We start from the raw sequence: 7,238 nt of genomic DNA, 5'->3' as shown, positions 1-7,238 counted from the left end.
AAGATAAACAAAAGATTCTTGACAAGTGCAATGAGATCATCAACTGGCTGGATAAGAATCAGACTGCGGAGAAAGAAGAATTTGAACATCAGCAGAAGGAGCTGGAGAAAGTCTGCAATCCCATCATCACCAAGCTCTACCAGAGTGCAGGTGGCTGCCTGGAGGAATGTCTGGGGCTTCCCTGGTGGAGGAGCTCCTCCCTCTGGTGGTGCTTCCTTGGGACCCATCATTGAAGAGGTTGATTAAGCCAACTTTAAATAAAAATATAGCATTCTTCCACAACCAATAAAATTGAAGGACCTAAATTTGTAGCAAATTCTGTAGCAGTTAAAGTTGAGCTGCTATAGTAAAGTACTGCGCATTCTCAATACTTGAATAATGGGACATGTACACAGGGAAACATAGCATTGCACTTTAAGCACTGTACTGTAAGTGGAAATGCAATGTCTTCAATAAATATTTAAATTGGCAAAAAAAAAAAAAAAAAAACCCTTTCCTTCCTTCATTTTGAGCGTCGGGTATTTGTCTCAGCAACAAGTAATAAGTAGCTAAGATACAGAGCTATTATAAAATTTCACCCCCAAAAGTATAGACTCTTTTTACTTTGTTATATTTTCATAGTGATAATTTCTATATTATCTTAATTTTTCAATTTTTTTTTAAAAACTGCACCAGACATTCTGAGTTTGCACAGCCACCCTGAAAGCTCAATGCCTTGCTTGGTACCCCGAGCTAAAATCCATTCACTGGGGCTGGCCAGATAGCTCAAAGGCCTAAAGCACCTACTTAGGCAGAGCGCAGGGGCCAGGGGTCCGATCCCCGGTGTGCAGTGCCGGCCCCGGGGCGCGCTGAGGTGGCAATTGAGACTGGGCTTGGCGGCGTGCGCCCGTAATCCCAGCACAGGAGGCTCACCACCAGTCTGAATCGGGTCTACATAGTGAGACCCTGTAGACTCTGTAGACCTTAGGAAATATACCCTAATTAGGTCCTGATCAGCCACAGAATTCCACCTCAGCACGGAAAGACACAGAAGACTGAGGCTTGGTGCTGAGCATGCACAAGGCCCTGGGTTCTGTCCCTAACCCCCAAAAAATACTAAATACATTTTTTTTTAAATTTTATTTATTTGTGTGTGTGTGTGTGTGTGTGTGTGTGGCCAGCTCAGCCCACCAGGGGGCGAGGCTGGCTGGCATGTGGTGCTGGGGGACTGAATCATGGTCCCTCTGATTTGCTAAGCTTGTTCTAAGTAGGTGCTTTAGACCACTGAGCCATCTCACCAGCCCCCCCCCCTTTTTTTTAATGCATTTACTGGGGCCTGGGGAGATGGTTCAGTAGCATAAGCACTTGCCTGGCAAGCACATGGGCCCAAGTTCAATCCCCGGTTCCACAAAAAAAAAAAGGATTTACCGACTCACTCAGCTGATGATTCACTTCAAGAGGAGGAGCTGAGTCGTTTTCAGGTAGAGAACGTTTTTCAGGGAGCTACTTGCCCTCTTACAGCTCTGGAACAACTAGTCGCTTCTCAGCAGGGAACGCAAGCATCACCCCGACCAGAAATGGATCCCATCCCAGTGCAGCCTCCACCAGCCCTGCTCAGCTCTCCATCTGTCCAGCTAGCTCCACCAGCCCCTGCTCCGGGTTGGTGGGCCTCAGCTGGACACCTGTCCCCTCTGCAGCCCTGGCTCCAGGGCAGCCATACTGTCCCCACCACCATTCCGGGTACTCTAAGCGCCTCTCAACTCCGAGGCCCCAGATGGGCTGGACGCTCCTCTGAGGTAACACACACTTAGGTACACCAGCTCTCTAGGGCCCAGCAAAGGCCTGGACACGCAGGGAAGGGGCTGTGGCACTGGAGCGGTGACACTGTGCTCTCACACATCATCTCGCCCTTGGGCTGCACCCATAGTGCGGCCTGTTTATCAGAACCGGAGACCTGGTGGCTGATGCAGGAGGACTCAAAGCTGGATCCCAGCCGGGCTCAGCAAGCCCGTCTCAGAAAGAAAAGCGGGGCTGTAGCTCAGTGTGCAGGCTGTGGGCTCCACCCCAGCACCGAGGCGGCAGTGGAGCACAGCTAGACTGGTCCCATCGATGTCCGGGGAGCAACGGGGGCCGAGAGAAGCCAGTGACACACCGAAAGACTAACAGTAAATTACCACCAGCTGCAGCTCATTTCAGGACAGCAAGGTGGTTTAACGTAATATGACCTGCCAGTGTAATCAATCACTCTAGTAATAGACCTGAAGCACAAATCGTAAGATTGTTATGTTGAGGAAACCCCTGATGAAATATAATATAGTCTTGATTTTAAAGGCTCTTAATAAAAAATAACACATATTTTATCCTAGGAGGAAGTACCCATTTCAGCTCAAGCCAAGATTAGGTTCAGGGGGAGAATACCAGAAGCGCTGCTTCTCCAGACAGGACTGCGTCAGCGGGGACAGGGTAGTGTATTGGACGACAACCTCAAACCCCAAGTGGCTAAAGCAGTGGCCACGAATTTCTCAGGGCTCCCCACCCCAGGCCGTAGAGCCCCGCCCCTTGGGACCACTTCTGGTCTGCAGCAGGATGAAGCCAGACACCAAGTCCTAAGCACAGTCTTGTGGACATGGAGCTGAAAGGGCCACAGCTGGCTGGACATTCCCACGCACCTGCTGCCCAAGTCGCCTGGGCCAGACCTAACCTCAAGTGAGCATGCGCCCGGAAAGAAGAAAGTCATGTGAACACAGTCAAGGACCACCACTGGTGTGTCAGTGAGCTCAGGAGCCAGCATAAAGGAAAGCCTGCAGAAGCAATTCCACTAACGCCATGTGCAGGGCAAGGTCTGCAGGCACCATGACCTTCACACTGCCCCCGACGCGTTAACCAGCGCAACTAGACGCAGGAAAGGCGGTCTGGGTAAAGTATCACAGTGTGCAGGTGCTGTGGTACAGACACAGGCAGCAAGCCCACAGGAGTGAGAACCGCAACGGCCTGGCTGTGATGCAATGCCGGAAGTCCTCAGTCCAATACTGACCTTCAAATAAGAGAAAAGTCTGTAAAGTCTCTACCTGGCAAAAAGCACTACAGTCGAGGCTAAAAGAAACAAAAATCAGGGAAAACAGCATTTGCAGTTGATTACATAAAAGGCTAATTTGTGATAAGCACCTATAAGGAAACAAATAATAACGGAAAGACAAAGTATACGGACAGATAAAACTTACAGAAAATAAAATGTTCTTAGACATAGGTCAAGAAAAAAAACAAACAAAAACATAGGTCAAGAAGGGCCAGCCAAATAGCTCAGCGAATTAAAGCACCTGCAAGCAGGCGCAGGGGGCAGGGGTTCGATCCCAGGCCTGCCGTGCCTGCCCTGCCGCCGGGCATGCTGAGACAGCAATTAAGACTGGGCGTGGTGGCACGCGCCTGTAATCCCAGCTCTTGGGAGGCTGTAAACAGGCGGATCACTAGGAGTCTTGATCTAGTAGTGAGACCCTGAACACCCTGTAGACCCTTCCCTAAAATACAAAAAAAGGTCAGGAAGTTCAGTCTTGCTCAAAAATAGGAGTAATGAGAAGCAAACATACGCTGCAATCCCACCTTTCATCTGAGTTTGGCAAAAATGATAGGTGAGGCGGTGGGCCAGAGTCAGCGCCCGCCTCAGAGGGCACGTGCCGGCGCAGAGCCCAGTTGCAGCTGCGCAAGTGTGTGCGCACAGGCACACGTGCAGCAGAATTGGTAACAGCATGACAGTGGCACCGAGCCGTTCACTCCCAGGGCATGAAATATGTCACAGCACCTGCCCAGGGCGGGCTGCCACACGGAACAGGACGACAGAAGAGCAACGACGCTCTTCTTCCGTGGCACCCAACAACCATCCAAACTAAATGTAAAAAGCCAGAAGCACCTGAGCGCATGTGGTGATGCACACCTGTAATCCCATTCTTAGGAAGCTGAGGCGGGGGTGTCACATGAGTTTGAGACCAGCCTGGGCTACACAGTGAGACCCTGTCCCTAAAAATTCAAATAAAATATAACTCGACTTCAAAAATCCAGAAGCAAGACAAGGGTTCTGTGTGCCGCAGAAGAGGGCTTCAGTCAGCCTGCACATAGTGCTGGCATTTACGCAAGCTATATCTGGAAAGATACTCGGGGCACTGATGGCTACGCTGGCCCTCGGAGGGGGCAGAGGAGTGACTGGGGACAGATACGACAGATGACTCTTCAGTCTTTAGAATCTGAACCCGGAAGTCAGTGTTATCGATCACCTCCAGAAACTTCCAAATGGCTGTTGCAGAATGACAGAACCGAGAGGCAGAAGTCGGGGAAGCAGCATTCGGCTCCAGGGGCCGAGTCTGGCTCTGAGTGGCCTTGCGCTGGCCGACTCCATCATCCTGCAAACCCATGAGCATCCACAACAGGCCGCGGCCCCACCAGGTACCGCGCAGCCCTGACTGCCGTGCGTGCTGTCTGCCCTGGGGAGGAGAGGGGCACCAGACACACAAAAGGCTAACCTGGAGGTGGGGGCCCCTCTGAGAAAATAACCAAATACATCAGCAAGGAAGTCGTGATAGCTATTGAAGTTACAACTGTTCACGTGGGCAAGGTGAAAACTATACAAATAGGCACAGGTGTGTTTTCAGCGGTTGAGATGCTGGGTGAAGCCACATTACATTCACAAGGCAAACATGACAGAAATTGGTGACTGGATGCAAATGGAGGGGGTTCTCAGCTTGGACAGCTGGAAGAATCAAGAGGCCATTTATTGTGGTGGAAAGTTTCCAGGGTCAAAAAGCTCAGCTGATTAAAGTGCCTGCAAGGGGCTTACTGAGACAGCAATTGAGACTGGGCGTAGTGGCACGTGCCTATAATCCCAGCTCTTAGGAGGCTGTAAACAGGCGGATCAGTATGAGTTCAATCTAGTAGTGAGACCCTGAACACCCTGTAGGCCCTTCCCTAAAATACAAAAAAGGAAAAAGAAAGAAAAGAAAAAGAAAATTTCCAGGGTGGCAAATGCTTTAAGACAAAAAGAGGACACCGCCTTAACAGCTGGTCCTCGGATTCCACATCCATGGACTCAACTGACAGTGGATTGAAAAGACTTGAGAAAAAAACTGAACACATGTTCAGTTTTACGTGTACCTGAACACATAAGGCTATTTTTTTCTCGAGGTCATTCACTGTACAGTAGCGTGACGCCTATTTACATAGCATTTGCATTCCACTGGTTTTAATGAGCAATCTAGAAATGATTTAAAATGTGCAGTGTGGGAGTATGCATGCATTATATGCAAACGTTATGTCACTCTAAGACACTTGCATATCTGTGGGTCTTGGTGTCCAAGGGGTCCTGGAACAGGTCCCCCAAGGCTACTGAGGGACAACAATGACCTATTTTGTAAACTTGTACCCTCATACATATATCCTCACCTTGATAACCAAATCACACACGCACAAGGACAGAAAAAGAAAGGGAGGTTAAGGGCGCGGCTCTCGCACTAACAGGTAGGTCCGGTAAAGAAAGAAAACCTCACAGAAAGTCAGTCGGCGTCGCGCTCCCTGAGGTCCTAGGCGCGGCGCTGCAGCACCGGGGACTCACCTTCCTCGCGCGCCTCCTCCATCTCCGCCCGCCGCGGCCACGTCGCCGCCCGCCCTCCTCCGTGGAGGGGCTGCCAGGAGCCGCTGCGGGGGAAGGGGCAGGTGAGCAGGGCTGGGCCGCGGGACCAGCTCCTCCGCCCCGCGGCGCAGGCCGCGCAGCACGCCCCGGACGGAGAAGCTGAGGGCGGCTCAGGGCGAGCTAGAGGTGGGGTGGAGGCCACGAGGAAAGACGGTGCGCGCGCGGGGCCCCCTCGGCCGCGACCCGAGCCCCGCGGAGGAAATAACGGATTTCCAGGGCCGCGGCGGCTCTGTCCTCCCGCTCCCTGTCCCCCGGCTCGGGCCCAGGTCCCGCTTTGGGGGCGTGCGCCCTCCCCGCCGAGAACGGTGGGCGCCACCAGGGCCCACAGGCCCCACGCGGTACCCACCGGGCTGGGTCGGTTCCGAGGTCTTACCGTCTAACCTGCAAGCCGGAGACGCTTGACTCGCCGCTGTCCGGGGTTTAAACACGGCGCCGGGTAGCGGCGCGGACCGCCGATTGGTCAATTTGAATAGACCTCGCCGGTCGCAGTGCACCCTGGGAGTTGTAGTCAGGACGTCAGGAAGGGACGTCGCGCGCACGCGCAGATGGTGGCTCGGCAGCACGCATGCGTAGTTAGCCGGATGGCTTCTCGACCCTTAAGTCCCTCCTCCGAAGGGGAGCTCCTGAAAGGGTAGGGCTCCCCCTATGCGCGGGACTGCGGGCTGACACCGTGAGGGCTGTGAGTGGTGAGGTGGGATGGAGCTTCGTGGAAGGACTTGCTGCCCCCTGCTGTCCTGGCATCCTGATGCGTTTGCATCTGCACCCACCCGCTTCACCCCGAGCCTCTGACCTTGGGCTCCCTCTCAGGATCTTTTCATTTTTTTTTCCTTGGCGGTACTGAAGATTGAACCGGGGGCCTTGGCACTGAGCTACATCGCCGTCCTTTTTTAAAATTTTGAGACAGGATCGTGCTACGTGACTTGCTTAAGTCCTTAACTGGAAGAGTGAGAGCGACAGGCAGCTCCACCTGCACAGCCCAGCGAAGCGCATCCCTCGGGAGCCTTTGAGCGCCAGCCGACACCCTTATTGGCGTTGGAAAGCGGAGGCGCAGGGAACAGGGAAGTCCAGGGTTGGCTTGGATGGAAAGAAGGACCTAAAAGAGGTCATCAGGCTGGGCTGTGTCCTGTCCACTTCTGGGCTTGCTCGCCTCCAGGTGGACTGGCATTGTTGGGCCCCCGACCTAGCAGCTCCAAGCTCCCATTCACCTACCAGGGCAATGATCAATCAGTTCAGTGTCGCTAGTACCAAGCCTAGGGTTGAAGGACCAGGCTTGCCGGAGTCACAGTGCAGAGGGAGGTACAGGACCATTGTGGCAGGAGGGAGGATGGTCCAAGACTCCGGGTCTCTTGGCTCCATTCCTGCTCCCACCTTCCAGGGATTGGATCCCTGCATCCCAGGGAATGTCTGCTGGAGGTCAGGGGACCCCACCATCCACCTCTACAGCATCTCTCTTACTGTTCCAGCACACAGTAGGTGTTCAGTAAACCACACCAAAGATAAGTAAAGCCGCCACTGCAGCGTGTCTTCACTCCCTTCCTACTGACTTCTTTTCTCTTATCGATGGCTGTCCCCTGTAGGTTCATTT

This window comes from Octodon degus, unplaced genomic scaffold (genome assembly GCF_000260255.1).
Source record: "Octodon degus isolate 3935 unplaced genomic scaffold, OctDeg1.0 scaffold00153, whole genome shotgun sequence".
In the NCBI taxonomy this organism is placed as follows: domain Eukaryota; kingdom Metazoa; phylum Chordata; class Mammalia; order Rodentia; family Octodontidae; genus Octodon; species Octodon degus.
Note: the sequence above shows the minus strand (reverse complement) of the source record.